Source organism: Sarcophilus harrisii, chromosome 4 (assembly GCF_902635505.1).
Source record: "Sarcophilus harrisii chromosome 4, mSarHar1.11, whole genome shotgun sequence".
Lineage (NCBI taxonomy): Eukaryota > Metazoa > Chordata > Mammalia > Dasyuromorphia > Dasyuridae > Sarcophilus > Sarcophilus harrisii.
In genome coordinates this window covers 67226750-67246443 of record NC_045429.1, presented here as the reverse complement: position 1 = coordinate 67246443, position 19694 = coordinate 67226750, and the positions used below count along the sequence as shown (strand labels likewise).

Below are 19694 nucleotides of genomic sequence, written 5' to 3'. Positions count from 1 at the left end.
TTTTTTTTTCCTATCCCATGTTTTTTCCTTTTTGTTCTGATTTTTCTTTCCCAACATGATTCATAAAGCAATGTGCATTAAAAAGAAATAAATTTAAAAAACAAAAGATCTCATTAAACATAATAAATTCTTATTTTTTTTAATAATATTTTATTTAAAATTATTATAAAGACAGTTAGGAAAGTAGTATGCATAGACAGAGGGTGCATATATAGGTTGACTTTGAGGGATGATATAAAATAAAATAAAAGGCGAGAAAAAGGATCACACTGGGAGAAAAGGGAGAGGAATATTGGTGATAATGACTGCACATGAAGAAACATAAAAAAACTACCACAATGGTTAGAAAGAAAACTTAACATCATACACCAAGATAAGGTCAAAATGGGTTCATGACCTAAGCATAAAGAATGAAATTGTAAATAAATTAGAGGAACATAGGATAGTTTATCTCTCAGACCTGTGGAAGAGGAAGGAATTTATGACCAAAGAGGAACTAGAGATCATCACTGATCACAAAATTGAAAATTTTGATTATATCAAATTGAAAAGTTTTTGTACAAACAAAACAAATACAGACAAGATTAGAAGGGAAGCAATAAACTGGGAAAACAGTTTTACAATCAAAGGTTCTGCTAAAGGCCTCATTTCCAAAATATATGGAGAATTGACTCTAATTTATAAGAAATCAAGCCATTCTCCAATTGATAAATGGTCAAAAGATATGGACAATTCTCAGACGAAGAAATTGAAACTATTTCTAGCCATATGAAAAGATGCTCCAAGTCATTATTAATCAGAGAAATGCAAATCAAGACAACTCTTGAGATATCACTACACACCTGTCAGATTGGCTAGAATGACAGGGAAAGATAACGTGGAATGCTGGAGGGGATGTGGGAAAACTGGGACACTGATGCATTGTTGGTGGAATTGTGAATACATTCAAACATTCTGGAGAGCAATTTGGAACTATGCCCAAAAAGTTATCAAACTGTGCATATCCTTTGATCCAGCAGTGCTACTACTGGGCTTAAGAGATCTTAAAGGAGGGAAAGAGACCTGTATGTGCAAGAATGTTTGTGGCAGCCCTCTTTGTAGTGGCAAGAACCTGGAAACTGAGTGGATGCCCATCAATTGGAGAATGGCTGAATAAATTGTGGTATAAGAATGTTATGGAATATTATTGTTCTGTAAGAGATGACCAGCAGGATGATGACAGAAAGTCCTGGAGAAACACATGAAGTGATGCTGAGTGAAATGAGCAAGATCAGATCATTATATACTTCAACAACAATACTATATGATGATCAATTCTGATGGACGTGGCCATCTACAGCAACGAGATGAACCAAATCAATTCCAATGGAGCAGTAATGAACTGAACCAACTACACCCAGCAAAAGAACTCTGGAAGATGACTAGGGACCACTACATAGAATTCCCAATCTCTCTATTTTTGTCTGCCTGCATTTTTTATTTCCTTCACAGGGTAACTGTACATTATTTCAAAGTCTGATTCTTTTTGTACAGCAAAATAATTGTTTGGACATGTATACATATATTGTATTTAACTTATACTTTAACATATTTAACATGTATTGGTCAACCTGCCATCTGGGGGAAGGGGTGGGGGAAGGAGGGGAAAAGTTGGAACAAAAGATTTTACAATTGTCAATGCTGAAAAATTATCCATGCATATAACCTGTTAATAAAAGAAAGAAAGAAAAGGAGTAGGGGGAGTAATGCTTGAATTTGATCAGATTTGACTCAAAGGGGAAATAACATACACATGTAGTTAGATATAGAAAAATATCTTCCCCTGTAGGAAAAAGTAGAGTGGGAGGGAGAGACAAGGGAAAGGAGAAGCTGATAGAAGGAGGACACACCAAAGGAGGTGTTGATCAGAAACAAAATACTTTTAAGAAGGGATGGATGAAAAGAGAAAGAGAAGTATAAAAAAGGAGAAAATAGATGGAGATACACAGAAATCACTAATTGTGAATGTGAATGGAACGAATCTAACCATAAAATGGAAGGAGATAGTGATTCTTATGGTATATTATTTACAAGAAATATACTTAATGCAGAGTCACACAGAGAATAAAATTAGAAAATGGAATAGCATCTATTATGTTTTTGCTAAAGAAAACAAACAAACAAAAAAGCAGGGATATCATGATATTAGACAAAGCAAAAGCAAAAATAGATCATTTAATTAAGAGACAAAGAAAGAAATTACATCTTATTAAAATGTACACAGACAAGGAAGTAATATCAATACTAAACATATATACTAAATGGCAAAGCCTTCAAAATTTTAAAGAAGTAAAATGAATTACAAGAGAAAATAAACAGCAAAACTATACTAGTAGGAAACCTCAACTTTCTAGTCTCCGAACAAGATAAATTTTACCACAAAATAAGCAAGAAAGAAATTATGGGGTGAACAAAATCTTAGCAAACTGAGATATGATAGCCTTCTGGAGAAAACTGAATGAGGACAAAAAGGAATATACATTTTTCTCAATGGTACACGGCATCTACATAAAAAACTGACCATGTATCAGAGTATAAAAACCTCCCACATCAAATGCAGAAAAACAAATATTAAATGCATTTTTTTCAGATCATGGTGGAAGAAAAACTACATTTAATAAACAATCACAGAAGAATAGATTAAAATTAATTGTAAACAAAATAATTCTAAAGAATGACTGGATCGAAGAAGAAATCATAGAAAAATTAAATAATTTCATTAACGACAATGACAACACAATAGACAACATATCAATATTTTGGGGAAGCAGCCAAAGCAGTACTTTGGGGAAATTTTACATTGCTAAACAATTTACATCAATAAAACAGAAAAAAAAAAATGTCAATGAATTAAATATACATCTTTTTTAAAAATCTCCAACTAAACACCAAATTTTAAATCTGGAAAATCAAAGGAAAAATTAACGAAATTGAGAGAAAAATATTAACTAATAAATAAAATTAGGAACTGGTTATATGGGAAAATATTTTTAAACAAAACCAAAAAAATAGCTAGGCCATTAGTAAATCAGATAAAAAAAAAAACCACCAGCGTCAATTGCCAAATTACCAGCATCAATAATAAAACGAAGGTGAATTTAGCAATAATTAAGCACTATTTTGCGCAACTGTATGCCAAAAAATCTGACAATTTAAGTGAAATGGATAAATATTTACAAAAACATAAGGTGTCCAGATTAAAAGAAGAGGAAATAAGAGTACTTAAATAACCACATCTTAGAAAAAAGAAATTAAATATGCCATCAAGGAGGTACACCTAAGGAAAAAAAAATCTGCCATGGCCAGATGAATTCACAAAGTGAATTCTACAAAACACTGAAACACTGTAAGAGCAATTAATCACTGAAAGACAAATTAATCCCAATAAAATATAAAATATTTTTATGATACTGACATTTAATTCGGGAAAAATAAGAGAGAAAAAAAGTGTAGGCCAATTTCCCTAATGAATATTGATACAAAAATTTTAAATAAAATATTAGAAAGGAGATTACATTATATCATAAGGATCATACACTATGACCAGGAATGCAGGGATATTTTAACATGTGAAAAATTATCAACATAACTGACCATAAATTAATAACAAAACTAACAAAATTCTTATGGATTATCTTAATAGATGCAGAAAAAGCTTTTGACAAAATAAAACAGCCTTGCCTGTTAAAAAAAAAAAACATTAGAGAGCATTAAATTAAATGAAGCTTTCTTAAAATGATAAGTAGTATCTATCTAAAACCATCAGCAAGCATCATCTGTAATGGGAATAAGCTAAAAACTTTCCCAACAAGATCAGGATAAAGCAAGACTATCCATTCTCACCACTATTATTCAATATGCTACTAAAAATATTAGCAAAGCAGTAAAAAAAAACTGAAGTAACTAGAACAGGCAGCAAGGAAACAAAACTATCATTTTTTGCTAATGCTATGATGGTAAGCTTGGAGAACCCTAACAAATTAACTAAAAATTAGTTTAAATAATGAATTTGAGCAAAATTCCAGGATATAAAATAAAACTATGTAAAGCATGAGAATTTTTACATATTATTTTAAAATTTCAGCTGCAAGAGACAGAGAAATGCCACTTAAAATTAACTGTAGACAATATAAAATTCTTAGAAGAGTCTACTACAAACCACTTCACACAAAAAGTCAGATATGATCAAATGGAAAAATATTAATTGCTCATGGGTAGGTAGAAGCCAATATAATAAAAATGCCAATTCTACCTAAGTTAATTTGTTGTACAGTGATATACCAATCAAACTACCAAAAATTATTTTATGTGGAAAAAGAAAAGGTAAAGAATGTCAAGGGAATTAATGGGGGAAAAAATGTGAAAGAAGATGTTTTAACTGTACCAGATCTCAACGTAATCATCAAAACTACCTGATATTGGATAGGTGTTATGGGAGCCAACTGCTGATGGCTGCTGGGGATCTAATTCTGACCAGCAGAATAGATCCCTTCATGTGAGAGGATGATAACAAGGCAAGGAGACTGGGAGGCAAGTGTGTTCCTGACCTCCCTCCTCTTTCCTCCGATTTATTTCATTCCCAATCCAAAAGCAACAGCTGCATCAGTAAAAGCTGATTTGCAATTCCTTCAGGGGTATTGATTCAGCTCTGAGGACTTTTAGAGAACCAACCTACCCCTTAATGGTGCAGTCCCCTTTGACCCTTTACATGCTTTCTGGATTTCGCACTTAGATGTGGTCCTTAACAGGTAGGAAATAGAATGGTGTATCTGGAATAGATTAGGTACACAAGACTCATTAGTAAATGATCACAGAAATCTTGTCTTTGACAAAACACAAAAACTCAACTTTGGGGACTAGAATTCATTATTTGACAAAAATTGCCAGGAAAACTGAAAAAAGAAAAAAAAACAGTATGGTAAAAACGACGTATAGATCAACATCTTATACCATATACCAAGATAAGAATCAAAATGGGTATATAATTTAAACTATTGATGAGAAAATGCAAATTAAAACAACTCTGAGGTACTACCTCATACCTATCAGATTGCCAATGACAGAAAAGGAAAACATAAATACTGGAGGGGATATAGAAAAACTGTGACACAAATGAAGAGTTGGTGAAGTTGTAACATGATCCAATCATTCTAAAGAGCAATTTGGAATATGACCCAAAGAACTATAAAATGGCATGCCCTCTAACCTATCAAATTAAATTAAATGAATGTTAAATTGTCTATAAATGGAATGGGGGTAAATTATTTAAAAAATAAAAAAATTCTCCTATTGATTTAAACTATCTTGTTTTAATTTCTGATCAATTTTCGATTTTAGTGCTTCCTAACATTTATTGCTGGATCCAATAATGTAGTTATGAAGTGTAAACACTTAAAATGCCCTACACAAGGACAGCTAGGTGGTGCAGTGAATAGAGCACCAGCCCTGCAGTCAGGAGGAGCTGAATTCAAATCTGGTTTCAGACACTTAAGACTTCTTAGCTATGTGACCCTGGGCAAATCACTTAACCCCATTTGCCTCAGGGAAAAAAATGCCCTACACAAAATTATTTTACAGTATAAATAATTACTAATTTGTCTTAAGTTCAGATATTTATTGATATGAATTTATGAAAATAGAGTTCACATGTATACAAAATCACTCAGGGTTTAAATTCTGGCTGTTGGGCTTCATACCCCCTACTTAATATTTTTTTATGTACCAAGACCTAATTATTTCAGGAAGGACTCTAGTCATACATACTTCATCTCATTCATGCCTTGACTCATTCTCTGGACTTCTCCCTTCCCACCTCAATCCTCTGGAGAAAATTCTCCTTTGAGAGCCTGTTCTACTCTCTCAGGAAGGGGCCCAACTATGCTTCATCAGACTAAGACCTCAATTTGCACTCAGGACCCATTTGAAACTTCAACATGCCCAAGGACTTCTCCAGACTTTTCCCCCACTTTAGCTCCCCTTTATATATTATCTTCTCCCTATTAAAAGCTTAAGGATAGATAATTTCTTATTTCTGGGTATTTGTATCCCCAGGGCTCAAAGGGAGTATTAAATGCTGCATCCATTCAACTACTAAGGAAATTTTTTTTTCCCTTCTCTAGGCACTATTCTTTTCAAAGTTGAGTTTTCCTCCTCTCTTGACGCTCTCCCCAATCTATTCTGTTCTATCATCATCCATATCCCTACCTCTAACCCCAATCAAGGGTATCTATAAACTCTCAATGATCCCATTCAATCCCATGAGTTTAATTATTATCTCTAATATCTTCTGCCTTTCACTCTTGTCCTGCTCTTTTTCCTAAATTCCAATCCCATATTATCTCCTGGAAAATTTTCAAACTCATCAAGCTCAAAACAGAACATATATTTATTTCCCCTAAAATACATTCCTCTTTATGTCCTGTTTATTTTGGTCAACAGTACCTGCCGACAAAATGTTCAACCTGATCTTTGATTTCTCACCCTCTCCTGAATTCCACAAAGCTAATTAGTTAACTGGTCTTATTAATTTTAACTCCACAAGATCCCTCCTCAGTTCTCTTCTCTTTATAAATAGTTATTATCCTAATTTATTGCCTCATCACTTCAGTATTTAAAATCTCTTTAAAATTTTCAGCATGCAAAAACAGTGATAGCCTTGAAGCCAGAAGATGTGATTTCAATTCTAAGTGACTCTGGTCAAGTACTAAACCTTTCGGGTACTTAAGGTCAGATTATTTGGCTTGTGCAGCCCTCAACATTCCCAAGTATGGCAGAAACCAGATTATAATTAGGAAATATTTAAAATAAAAATGTAATAGAACATAGCTCACTTATATTAAAACTAAGTTATTTTGTAGATTTTATGTATAAATTAGTGGCCCCGGTTTTATCTGAATTTAACACCACTGCTCTAGGCAATTTCCAAAGACTATAAATGATAAAAATAGGTACCACACTGAATTGGTGGAAAGAGTCTCATCTGGAAGTTCCCTGAATCAGTATAATCATAGGTCCATATCTAACTTAGAAAAAAAGATCTTTACCAAACAAGCTTACTGCAAAGATTTCCTCCCCTCTATTTCCCTTTTAAATTTTACATGAATTGTTTTTGTTTATATAATTATTTTGCAAAATCTTTCTAAGTTTATGTAATTAAAATTATCCATTTTATCTTTTCTGAATCTTTCTGGTCACGAACTCTTCCACCATTTACATATTTGAGAAGTAATTTCTTCCATACTCCTCTAAATTGTTTATGACTTTACCATTTATGTCCAAACCGTATAACCATTTAAAGCTTGTCTTAGTATATGATATGGGATGTTGATTACTCCTAGTTTCTGCCAGATTGCTTTCCACTTTTTTCAAAGTTTTTGTCAGAAGAGTTCTTGTTCACAGGAATGAGATGACTTGCTTGTATACCATTTTTAATCTGTTCTGCTGAATACACTCTATTTCTTAACTAGTACTAAAATGTTTTGATAATTACAACTTGAGATCTGATACAGCTATGCCCATTTCATTTCCACCTTTTTCCCCATTAATTCCTTTCATAATCTTGGCCCTTTTGTTCCTCCAGATGAAATATGTTACTATTTTCTTCTAGTTCTATAAAGTACTCCTGTGCTTGACTAACTAGTTTGGAGAGTATAAAGTCAATTAATTTAAATAATATGGCCATTATTATTACATTGGTTCAGCCTATGAAGAGTAATTATATTTCTTCAAATAGTTACATCTCTTTATTTGTATGAAGAATATTTGGGGGGCAGCTAGGTGTTGCAATGTCGATAGAGCATGAGCCATGAAGTCAGGAGAACCTGAGTTTAAATCTGACCTCAGACACTTAAAACCTCCTAGCTGTATGACCCTGGTTTCTTCTTAACCCCAACTGCCCCATCAAAAGCAAAAGCAAAATATATATATAATTTTTTTTAAACTGTGTTTATGCAGGTCTTGGCAAATAGATTCCCAAATATTTTTCTATACTTATTTTAAATGAAATTTCTATCTCTTCCTGCTGAATTCTGTTGGCAATATATAGAAATGCTGATAACATACATGGGTTTATCTTTATCTGAGACTTTGCTGAAGTTAACTTTCAATTAAGTTTTTTTGGTTGTTTCTTTAGGGTTCTGTATTATATATACAAAATGTGATCTTGTTTCTTCTTTGTCTATTTTCTTATACTTTAAATTGCATTTTCTTTTCTCACTGCTATACCTAGCAATTTTAGCATTTTATTGAAGAGTAATGGTGATAATGTACATCATTGTTTTCCTCTGATCTTACTGGAAAAGATAACAATTTATTCTTCTTACAGATGATGTCTCTTGATTATCAATACAGAATACTCAATATAGTAAGAAAAGCTCCACTTATTCCAATGTTTTCTAGTGTTTTTAACAAGAATGGATAGTGTATCTTGGCAAAAACTTTTCTTCATCTGTTAGTATGGGATTTTTTGTTGTTGTTCTTGATTATTAGTACTATTATTGAAGTTTCCTTAATTTTAAATCATGTTTGAATTCCTGATACATATTACTGCCTTAAAATACTTTTTATAATACTGTTGTATATACACTCTGCTAATATTTTATTTAAAATGTTTGCAACAATATTTATTAAGTATATTGGTCCACAGATTTCTTTCTTTGTTCTGATTCTCTCTGCCCAAAATAATACTATAAAGGGAATTTGGCAGACCTTTTTCCTTAGGTAGTTTAGAATTAGTTTATACTTTGACATTTGACAGAATTTTTATAAATCCACATGGTCATGCTTCTTAATTTAATACTTCTTCAATATCTTTTTTTCTAAGATAGTGCTATTTATGTCCTCTAGTTCTTGTTCTGCTAATCTGGGCACTAATAAAAGTAAATTTGCATGCATTTCATTTAGATTGTCAATTTTATGGCATACAGTTAGGCAAAAAAGTTGGGCAAAAATATTAGTGATGAATTTACCTTCTTCCTTCATGATACTGATGACTTAAGTTTTCTTTCATCCTTTTCTTAAATATCAAATTAGTTAAGGGCTCATCTATTTTTATTTTTATATTTTTAAAACAGCTGTTTTATTAATTAAATTTTTCCTTTCAATTTTGTTAATTCCTTGACTTTTCAAGATTCCTAGTTTGAACAAGTCTTTTGTTTTGATTGCACATCCAATTTGTTGATCCACTCTATTTTTTGATTAAAATATTTTAGAGATACACATTTTACCCAAAGTAGAAATTTGACTGCATCCTCAAAATGTAGTTATCCTGTCTTATTGCTGTCATCTTTAATGAAATTACTATTTCTATGGTATTTTTGACTTATTCTTTTTTTTAATTAAAGCTTTTTATTTTCAAAACATATGCACAAATAATTTTTAAACATTGATCCTTGTATAGCCTTATGTTCGAAATTTTCCCCTCCTTCCCTCACCCCCTCCTCTAGATGGCAAGCAATACAATAAATTATACATATTAAAATATGTTAAATCCAATATATGTAAACATATTTATACAATTATCTTGCTGCACAAGAAAAATCAGGTCAAAAAGGAAACAAAATGCAAGTGAACAACAATTAAGAGTGAGAATGTTATGTTGTGATCCACACTCAGTTCCCACAGTTCTCTCTGAGTGTAGATGGCTCTTTTCATCACAAAATCAATGAAACTCATTGTTGGAAAGAGTCACTGTCCATCAGAATTGATCATTGTATAGTCTTGTGGCCATGTATAATGATCTCCTGGTTCTGCTCATTTCACTTAGCATCAGTTCATGTAAGTCTCTCCAAGCCTCTCTGAAATCATCCTGCTAGTTGTTTCTTACAGAACAATAATATTCCATAACATTCATATACCATAACTTATTTAGCCATTCTCCAAATGATGGGCATCCACTTGGTTTCCAGTTTCTTGCCACTACAAAAAGGACTCTCACAAACATTTTTACACGTTGGTCCTTTTCCCTTCTTTAAAATCTCTTTGGGATACAGTAAAAATATTGTTAGATAAAAGGTTATGCAAAGTTTGATAACTTTTTTTTTGAGAAATCTTTTTTTTTTATTATAATAACTTTTTATTGACAGAACCCATGCCAGGGTAATTTTTTACAACATTATCCCTTGCACTCATTTCTGTTCCGATTTTTCCCCTCTCTCCCTCCACCCCCTCCCCCAGATGGCAAGCAGTCCTATATATGTTGAATATGTCTCAGTATATCCTAAATACAATATATGTGTGCAGAACCAAACAGTTCTCTTGTTGCACAGGGAGAATTGGATTCAGAAGGTAAAAATAACCTGGGAAGAAAAACAAAAATGCAAACAGTTTACATTGATTTCCCAGTGTTCTTTCTTTGGGTGTAGCTGCTTCTGTCCCTCATTAATCAATTGAAACTGAATTAGGTCTCTTTGTCAAGGAAATCCACGTCCATCAGAATACATCTTCATACAGTATCATTGTTGAAGTATATAATGATCTCCTGGTTCTGCTCATTTCACTTAGCATCAGTTCATGTAAGTCTCTTCAAGCCTCTCTGTATTCATTCTGGTGGTCATTTCTTACAGAACAATAATATTCCATAACATTCATATACCACAATTTACCCAACCATTCTCCAATTGATGGGCATCCATTCATTTTCCAGTTTCTAGCTACTACAAACAGGGCTGCCACAAACAGTTTGGCACATATAGGTCCCTTTCCCTTCTTTAGTATCTCCTTGGGGTATAAGCCCAGTAGTAGCACTGCTGGGTCAAAGGGTATGCACAGTTTGATAACTTTTGGGGCATAATTCCAGATTGCTCTCCAGAATAGTTGGATTCGTTCACAACTCCACCAACAATACATCAGCGTCCCAGTTTTCCCACATCCCTTCCAACATTCGTCGTTATTTTTTCCTGTCATCTTAGCCAATCTGACAGGTGTGTAGTGGTATCTCAGAGTTGTCTTAATTTGCATTTCTCTGATTAATAGTGATTTTGAACACTCTTTCATATGAGTGGTAATAGTTTCAATTTCATCATCTGAAAATTGTGTGTTCAATATCCTTTGACCATTTAAGTTAGATAACTTTTTGAGCATAATTCCAAATTGCTTTCCAAAATGGCTAGATCCATTCACAATTCCATCAACAACGTATTAGTGTCTTTGGCCTATTCTTTTTTTTTTTTTTTTTAAATTTAATAGCCTTTTATTTACAGGATATATGCATGGGTAACTTTACAGCATTAACAATTGCTTTGGCCTATTCTTATGGATTAAGTTTAGTCTCCTATTTTTAATCTTTGCTTCAAAAATCCCTCACTGAATATAATTTTTCTCACATTAGGCTCATAAATACTATATTTAATATTTTTACTTTTCTTTACTTCTTTTTAAGTTGTTTATTCCGAAATGCTGGTCAATTTTTGTGAAGACACCATACTCTGCTGGAAAATATGTATATTGTTTTATTCCTCTTCAATATTCTTAGAAATCTAGCATGTTTAACTCATCTAAAATTCTATTCTTTTTTTTTTTTAACTGCTAGGATTTATCTATGTCTGAAAGAAAAAGTAAAATTCTATTCACCCAATATAATTTTACTAAATATTTTTCCTTGCAATTTCTTTAAGCTTTCTTTAGATGTTGTATAACTTGGTACATATTTAGTATTAATATTATTTCATTGTCTACAGTACTTTTCTGCAAAATGCACTTCCACTGTTTATTATTTGTATTAGGAGTTACTTTTGCTGTTACTTTGTCTGAGTTTGTAATTGCTATTGCTTGTCACTGTTTTGTTTTGTTTTTTAATTTTATCTAAAGCAAAACAGATTCTCCTTCAGTTCCTTGTTTTAGTAGCTCTGTATATGTTTTCCTACTTCAAGTACATTTTTTGTAAACAACACCCGGTTAGATTCTGCTTTCTAATTCATTCTGCTACCTTCTTCCATTTCATGAGTGAGATTCTCTCATTCATAGTCAATGAAGAATTGTTCAGTTGTTTTCAATACTGTACAATTCTCTGTGATCCCCATTTGATGATTTCTTAGCAAAAATACTAGAGTAGTTTGCTATTACCTTCTTCAGCTCATTTTAAAGATCAATAAACGAGGCAAAAACAATGAAGTGATTTGCCTAGGATCATGGTGTCTGAGGCCATACTTGAACTCAGGGAGATAAGTCTTCCTGAATCCAAGCCTGGAACTTTCACTATCTATATCTATACATACATACACACACAGAGACAGAGAGAGAGAGAGAGAGAGAGAGAGATTTTTCCTTCCTCTTTCTTTCCTCTGCTTCAGGAGTTTGCTTTGGTTCTGACTAATCCCTCCTTAATCTTAACTTTCTCCTTTTATTTAACGCATTTCTAGGAACACATTTCAATACTTGTGTGGTATTCTTTACTTCTTTTTACCAGGGCAGATGAGAACTTTGATTGTCACCCACTGCTCCCATGCTCTCCACCTTGTATAATTTTGTGACATAATTTTCTTCATTCTTCTCCCTTTTCCTCCTTTCCAGTAGTCTTCTTTTCCTATTTCCATTTTTTATAAGATCTTCAAAATATAAAACTAAACCCAAGCCTTCTAAGAAAGACTTGCTCTATGACCCTTAGATAAAATAAAGTTCAATGGCGACTGAAGTGTCACCTCTATTACAATGTCAACAATTTTTTATCTTTTAATTCCTTATGATTGCTCACTCTTTGTTCAACTTTTTATGCTTCTCTTGACTACAGAAACTTTCTACATAGATCTGTTCTTTTCCTCAGGAATGCTTAGAAGTCTTTATTTCATTAAAAATCTATTTTCTCACTGAGCAAGTTTTTGTTTTGTTTTGGTTTTTTTGGCTGTTGAGTCTAGATATTGAGTCTAGATATTTTATCTTCTAGAACAAAGCTTCTTAAACTGTGGGTCCTGACCCCACTACTGATTGTGGGGTTGGCAAAATATCAAAATAGTGATCAATTCTGAAAAAATGCTGAAGATGCTCTGTCCTGCAGTATCAAATATTCCAAGATTTAATTCTTCATGTAAAAATAAACAAGCACATCCATCTCATTATTTTAGTTTTAAATAAATAGTAAAATTACAGGTATATCACTGAATTGTTTTAAAATAACTTTTCTTTTTCATCAATAAATGTTTGATTTGTATGCCTATTTTATATAACTATATACCTAGAGCCATGTAAAAATTTCTCAAGTCAAAAGGGGTCACAAGTAAAAAACAATTTCAGAAGCTCTGACTTAAATTCTTAAGACTTAAGATTCTGATTATCAGACTTAAATCCTGATAATTCCTAAATTATCTTTACTGCATCTACTTTTCTGGTGAGTTTTTTTTTTTTGCTCTGACCCATTTTAAAATTCCTTTTTTCTAGTCTTTTTGGCTTTGTTTTAGTATTATTACCTCATTAAATCATTAACTTCTGTTTTTGTGAGAAGGGAAAGGAATAGCATTTACCAAATGCCTATTAAGTATAAAGAGAGGTAGTGAAGTCTCTCAGTGGATAGAGTACTGGGGCCTGGAATCAAACCAGACTCAGACACTTTACTAGCTATGTAACCCTGGTCAAGTCACTTATTTCTGCTTGCCTTAATCCACTGCAGAAGGAAATTACAAACGACTCCAGCGTCTTTGCCCAGAAACCCCACAGACCAATACTAGGAGATGGCTGAATGACAAAGGGCAAGGAACTGTGCTAAGCATTTTCAAATATTACTTAATTTGATCCTCATTTTGGCCGTTTGAATTTTCAGAGAATTAAAATGAGAATAAGATTTGATATCTCGTGTACCAAGCTATTAAATCTCCTTTCATTCCATTCTTCCATTTCTTTTCCTTTATCCCCCTAATTTCATTTATCAAAAATATTCCTTAACTTAAAATTTCTAGAAATTGCAAGTGTGTGTATCTATTTTTATATATACAGCTATACTTCTTTCCGATCCTGGCTTTGTCCCTACCATCTCAATGCCTTTTTTTTTTTTTTTTTTTGGCATATCACTCTCTCCTCTCTACTGCCTTCTAGAACTAGCCTCCTTCAAATGCTGTCCACTGGGAAACCTGTTCTGATTCCCACAGTTGCTAGATCCTTCATATTTATATGTGTTTAGGTGGAGACTTGTTTTCATCTTTATTGTCTCAGTGCATAGCACAGCATTCAATATTCAGAAGGCTTTCAATAGATATTTGTTGATTGATAAGATATTTCTATTGAATAACTTAAGCCTAAACTCCCAGTTTACCTAAAACTGTATGGGCTAAGAGAAAACAAAATAATAAGCACCAAAAATTTTTCAAGGACTAGATTTTCTTTAAACTAGCTGCATTAATAAAATAGTATCTTTAATTTTTAAAACAACAATGTTCAAAGAATGAAACAAAAGGATCAAAAAGTGCAAACAGTTATAATTACTGAAAGTTATCTTTTTAGAAAAAAAAAGTCCTTGATCACTTGTCATATCAAGATGGCACATCTACATAATTAGGTTTAAAGCTATGTTAAAGTATGTTTCTTCAAATGAATCTACATCCTATTGGGTGCTTCTGGATTTATAGGGTAATTCTATATAATCAACTTTAATCTGTTATTTGCCTAAAACAACACAGAGATATCCAAAATAAGTGGTCATAGCTAGACTTGTAGAAATACCTCTAAAAATAACCTCACCCATTTTTCTCTCAATTTAGACTTAAAATGCCCGGCAGAGCATTTTGCTATTTGGCACTTAAAAATGATATCGTCTTATCAAACAAAAAAGATTTTGAGGCAGCTAGATGGCGAAGTGAATAAAGTATCAGCCCTTAAAAGTCAGGAGGGCCTGAGTTCAAATCCAACCTCAGACACTTAACAATTACTAGTTGTGTGACTCTGGGCAAGTCACTTAATCCTAAGTGCTTCAATCCTGTCTCCCCAAAAGATTTTCTGGTGAAAATCTCCTAGGAAAATAAATGTCACAGAAGTCACATTCTTGTCCTTTTAGAATACTGATGTTGATGCTGAAGACATCAAGTATAATTCCATACAGGTCTTTTCAGAGAAACCTTGATCTTCTCTGCTGAATAATGATCTTAGTCTAGAGATCATCTAACTTATAGGAGGGGAGGCAATGGGATTGGTCAGGGAGGGGGAAATAATTGGGCAAATATCTCAGATCAGATCGGACTATAATACTTGTTTGTTTGAAAATCAATGAGTCCGGGCCAGCCTACTAAGAGTAAATTAAATCAATTTTGTAAATGCATATGCCAAACAAAGCAAGAAATATGGTGATAATTGGTACTACCCAATACTTTTTTTTTCCCTTTTTCTTTTTTTTATTAAATAATTTTTTATTGACAGAACCTATGCCAGGGTAATTTTTTACAACATTATCCCTTGCACTCACTTCTGTTCCGATTTTTCCCCTCCCTCCCTCCACCCTCTCCCCAAGATGGCAAGCAGTCCTATACATGTTAAATAGATTACGGTAGATCTTGGATACAATATATGTGTGCAGAACCGAACAGTTTTCTTATTGCTCAGGGAGAATTGGATTTAGAAGGTATAAATAACCTGGGAAGAATAACAAAAATGCAAGCAGTTTACATTCATTTCCTAGTGTTCTTTCTTTGGGTGTAGCTGCTTCTGTCCATCCTTGATCAATGGAAACTAAGTTAGATCTTGTCTATGTTGAAGAAATCCACTTCCATCAGAATACATCCTCATACAGTATCGCTGTTGAGGTATATAATGATTTCCTGGTTCTGCTCATTTCGCTCAGCATCAGTTCATGTAAGTCTCGCCAAGCCTCTCTATATTCGTCCTGCTGGTCATTTCTTACAGAACAATAATATTCCATAACATTCATATACCACAATTTACTCAACCATTCTCCAATTGATGGGCATCCATTCATTTTCCAGCTTCTGGCCACTACAAACAGGGCTACCACAAACATTTGGCACATACAGGTCCCTTTCCCTTTTTTAGTATCTCTTTGGCGTATAAGCCCAGTAGAGACACTGCTGGATCAAAGGGTATGCACAGTTTGATAATTTTTTGCGCGTAGTTCCAAATTGCCCTCCAGAATGGCTGGATGTATTCACAATTCCACCAACAATGTATCAGTGTCCCTGTTTTCCCACATCCCCTCCAACATTCTGCATTATCTTTCCCTTTCATTCTGGCCAATCTGACAGGTGTATAGTGGTATCTCAGAGTTGTCTTAATTTGCATTTCTCTGATCAATAGTAATTTGGAACACTCTTTCATATGAGTAGTAATAGTTTTAATTTCATCATCTGAAAATTGTCTGTTCATATCCTTTGACCATTTATCAATTGGAGAATGGCTTGATTTCTTATAAATTAGAGTCAATTCTCTATATATTTTGGAAATGAGTCCTTTATCAGAACCTTTGACTGTAAAAATGTTTTCCCAGTTTATTGTTTCCCTTTTAATCTTGCCTGCATTAGTTTTGTTTGTACAAAAGCTTTTCAATTTGATATAGTCAAAATTTTCAATTTTGTAGTCAATAGTGATCTCTAGCTCTTTTTTGGTCATAAATTCCTTCCTCTTCCACAGGTCTGAGAGGTAAACTATCCTATGCTCTTCCAATTTATTTATGATCTCATTCTTTATGCCTAGATCATGAACCCATTTTGACCTTATCTTGGTGTACGGTGTTAAGTGTGGGTCAATGCCTAGTTTCTGCCATACTAATTTCCAATTTTCCCAGCAATTTTTGTCAAATAATGCATTCTTATCCCAAAAACTGGGGTCTTTGGGTTTGTCAAACACTAGATAATTAAGGTTATACTCAATACTTTTTACAACAGAAGTAAAACAATTCATGGCCTGTTGTTGCTACTTCTCATATGAAATCTGGATCAAGGAACACTCTGAGCTTTTTCATTATAGGCCAATTCCTCAACATCCTTAACCTTCCAAAGAGCACAAAATCTATATGTTGGAAGATCATATAATGTGACTAAAAACCTTTTATACATTTTTCCCTCTATCTATAGTTCCACCTTAACTGAAACCTGATTTTCCCTAAAAGAAACCTACACTTTCTTCTAATGGCCTAATCTATTTTTCCCATTCAGCAATTTTCCCATCCTTGCACTTTGCTGCCACTTCCGAATATTTCATATTATTTCAAAATTTCTATATTGTTAGCCTGTATCATTTAATTATACATTATATCTTTTGCAAATGCTTCTACAATTGTCTTAATCTCACCATCAATTCAATTCAGTTCTGTAAAAAACTCTTTGCTAAATACAAAAATATTGTGCAAGGCGCAAGGAAGTAAGAAATGTTTTTAAAAAGTCTTAACCTTCAAGAAGCTTATATAATTTAATGCTTGAATGGAACTCTCATTTCATTGACACTTGTAATTCCCTGTAGGAATACAGATCACAATCCATCCCTGTATGGACATTCTATTAGAATCTCATTCACAGCTTCCCACAAGTTTATCAGAAAGGAATCTATATAATGTGATAAAAATTTCCTTTGATTTCTCTTGATACTATGAAGATACTAACAGAGAATCTGAACTGTGCTTCCCTCTTGCCAGGTAGCCAGTCTATTTATATATATTTCTTGGTAATTCTTACTTTTCAATGTGTTGCAGCCTCCTATATTGACCATACAACTCTTAAACTAACCTTTAAATAATCTTCAATTTTTACTCTTCAAAGAATTCCATGATCTACAACCCTCTATCATAACAGAAGAATACCGAGAAAAGATTTTCATTTAGAGAGAATCTTTTAGTCATTAAAAATTCTGGAAGTTCCTAATGGCAATTCAATTTATGCTCCATCCCTAATTCAATTTGAGGCTCAACTTCATTAATACTGCCCAAAATATCTATGATGACTAAATGACTTCTAAAAGTAATCCATCTACTTGGTTTGTTCTAGGTGGACAGACTAACTCTTCTGAATGAGTAGACATCTCATCTAACGTACTGTGCAATGTCCCTGAATTCAACACAATTAGCACTGTTAATTAGAAACAGAAGCATTTGTAGAATCTTGTTATCTATATGGAATTTCTCTCTTCAACTTGGACTCTCTTCCACAAGAATAGCAAATCTCTGGCAAACAGATGTTTGTTTCCCTGATTTATTCCTCACTTTATATTAATGGTCAAAAGATTATTCTGATATATACATAGGAGACATCTTGGTGGAGAAGAAACTTTAAAGCAGTATTTTGTTTTACCAAAACAAATGTTTTAGGTTTTTTTGTTTTGTTTTGAAGTCAAACTACCAGCACAGCAAGATCTCCATATTTTTTGATAAATGATGTGATGGTAAAGATGTGAAATACGTATTATGGACTATCACTTGCAAAAACTTGCTTACTTCTAATACTCCTTTCAAATATATTTTCCAGGAGTCCCAAAAATCTTCATGTAGTTTTAAGTATGAATATCTTTAAACTGCACTAAAACATCTGGGACATCCTATAGATGAAACATACACAAATATATATACACATATACTTATAAACATTGTTCTACAATTTCTATATTGATGGGAAATAGTTACAGATCAAAAGTTACTAGTGTGCTTTCAATCACTTTTTTGGAAGTAGTAATTAGAGCTAAGATTTTTTTTCATACCTATTTTTTCCTCTTCCTTCAGATATCTGAGAATTTATCCTTTAATACCTTAGTTAGAGATGTCAATGTTCGCATACTTTTTAGATACTCAGCATATTCCAGGAGCTTTTCCTACATTTGTCCTTTTCAATGTCATTTCTACTTCATCTTTTAAGCACATCTGGGTTTGTGATAGTAAAAGTTCAAAAGCGGTAGAGGTTCACTATTCTCAGTAGTAAAAAGAGTTACTATTAAAATTCCTAGGCTTCTTTTCCGTCTTTAATCTATTTGTTATCCTTTTATTTTGATCTTTAAAGATTCTCATGATGATTCTGCTTACGTGGGTTTCTTGACAAACTTTGCAGTCTTTCTTCCACTGCATCTGTTTTATGAGGTAATGTTGCTCATGATATTTGAAGCATCTTTTCTTGATCAATTCTACAAAATAGTTTCTAATCTAAACCTGTATTGTCCTGCCATAATTCTGATAATATTCAGTGTGTATTTCATCTAGAACCATTCAGAAAGTCCCCCCCCCTCCAAAAAAAAAAAAAAAAAGTATTCATGATATACAGATGTAAAGCTTCCAGGTAGTCTAAAAGTCTTTCATTCTTTATTCTTGAATCGTATTTACCAACAAAATTTTGCTATCCTTGCTCATATGCTGCCTTTGAACTGAAGTCACTGAATATCAAAATGCTTGTTGATTTAATTTGGAATGGTCTTTTCAAGTTCTTGATGGCTTCCTCTGCTTCTTCATCCTCTGCAACAGACTAACAAACTAAAAAAAGGGTCTTTTTACAAATACTCATCCTTAGTACTGCAACATTAAATAAGATGTTTTACAATTTTTTTTTCTTATTGCCTTTAAACAAATAAAAAATTAAGTCTGCAATTCATTTATTTGCTATTCTATAAAGTATATATTTAAAGTGCTAAGACACTGATATGATTCAGTTCCTCAAGAAAATATGTTAAATCTTGGACTGTTGGACAAGTAACAATGACTAAGTTACGGTTTTTATACAGTCTAAAAATTTTTAATGTTAGGACCTTTGCTCTTT

At 32.8% G+C, this 19694-nt stretch overlaps 1 protein-coding gene across 4 annotated transcripts in view; it reads right to left on the bottom strand.

Annotated features, from left to right (window-relative positions):
• Nucleotides 1-19694, bottom strand: part of RALGPS2 (Ral GEF with PH domain and SH3 binding motif 2) — a 205066-nt gene that overhangs the window by 161242 nt on the left and 24130 nt on the right. The window contains exon 1 of one of the 4 annotated variants that reach the window (XM_031936954.1): nucleotides 4715-5001. The exons of the other annotated variants lie outside the window; for them this stretch is intronic. The gene's annotated coding sequence lies outside the window, so the exon portion shown is untranslated. Of the gene's footprint in view, nucleotides 1-4714; nucleotides 5002-19694 lie in introns of those variants that run through there. 4 annotated transcript variants of the gene reach the window in all.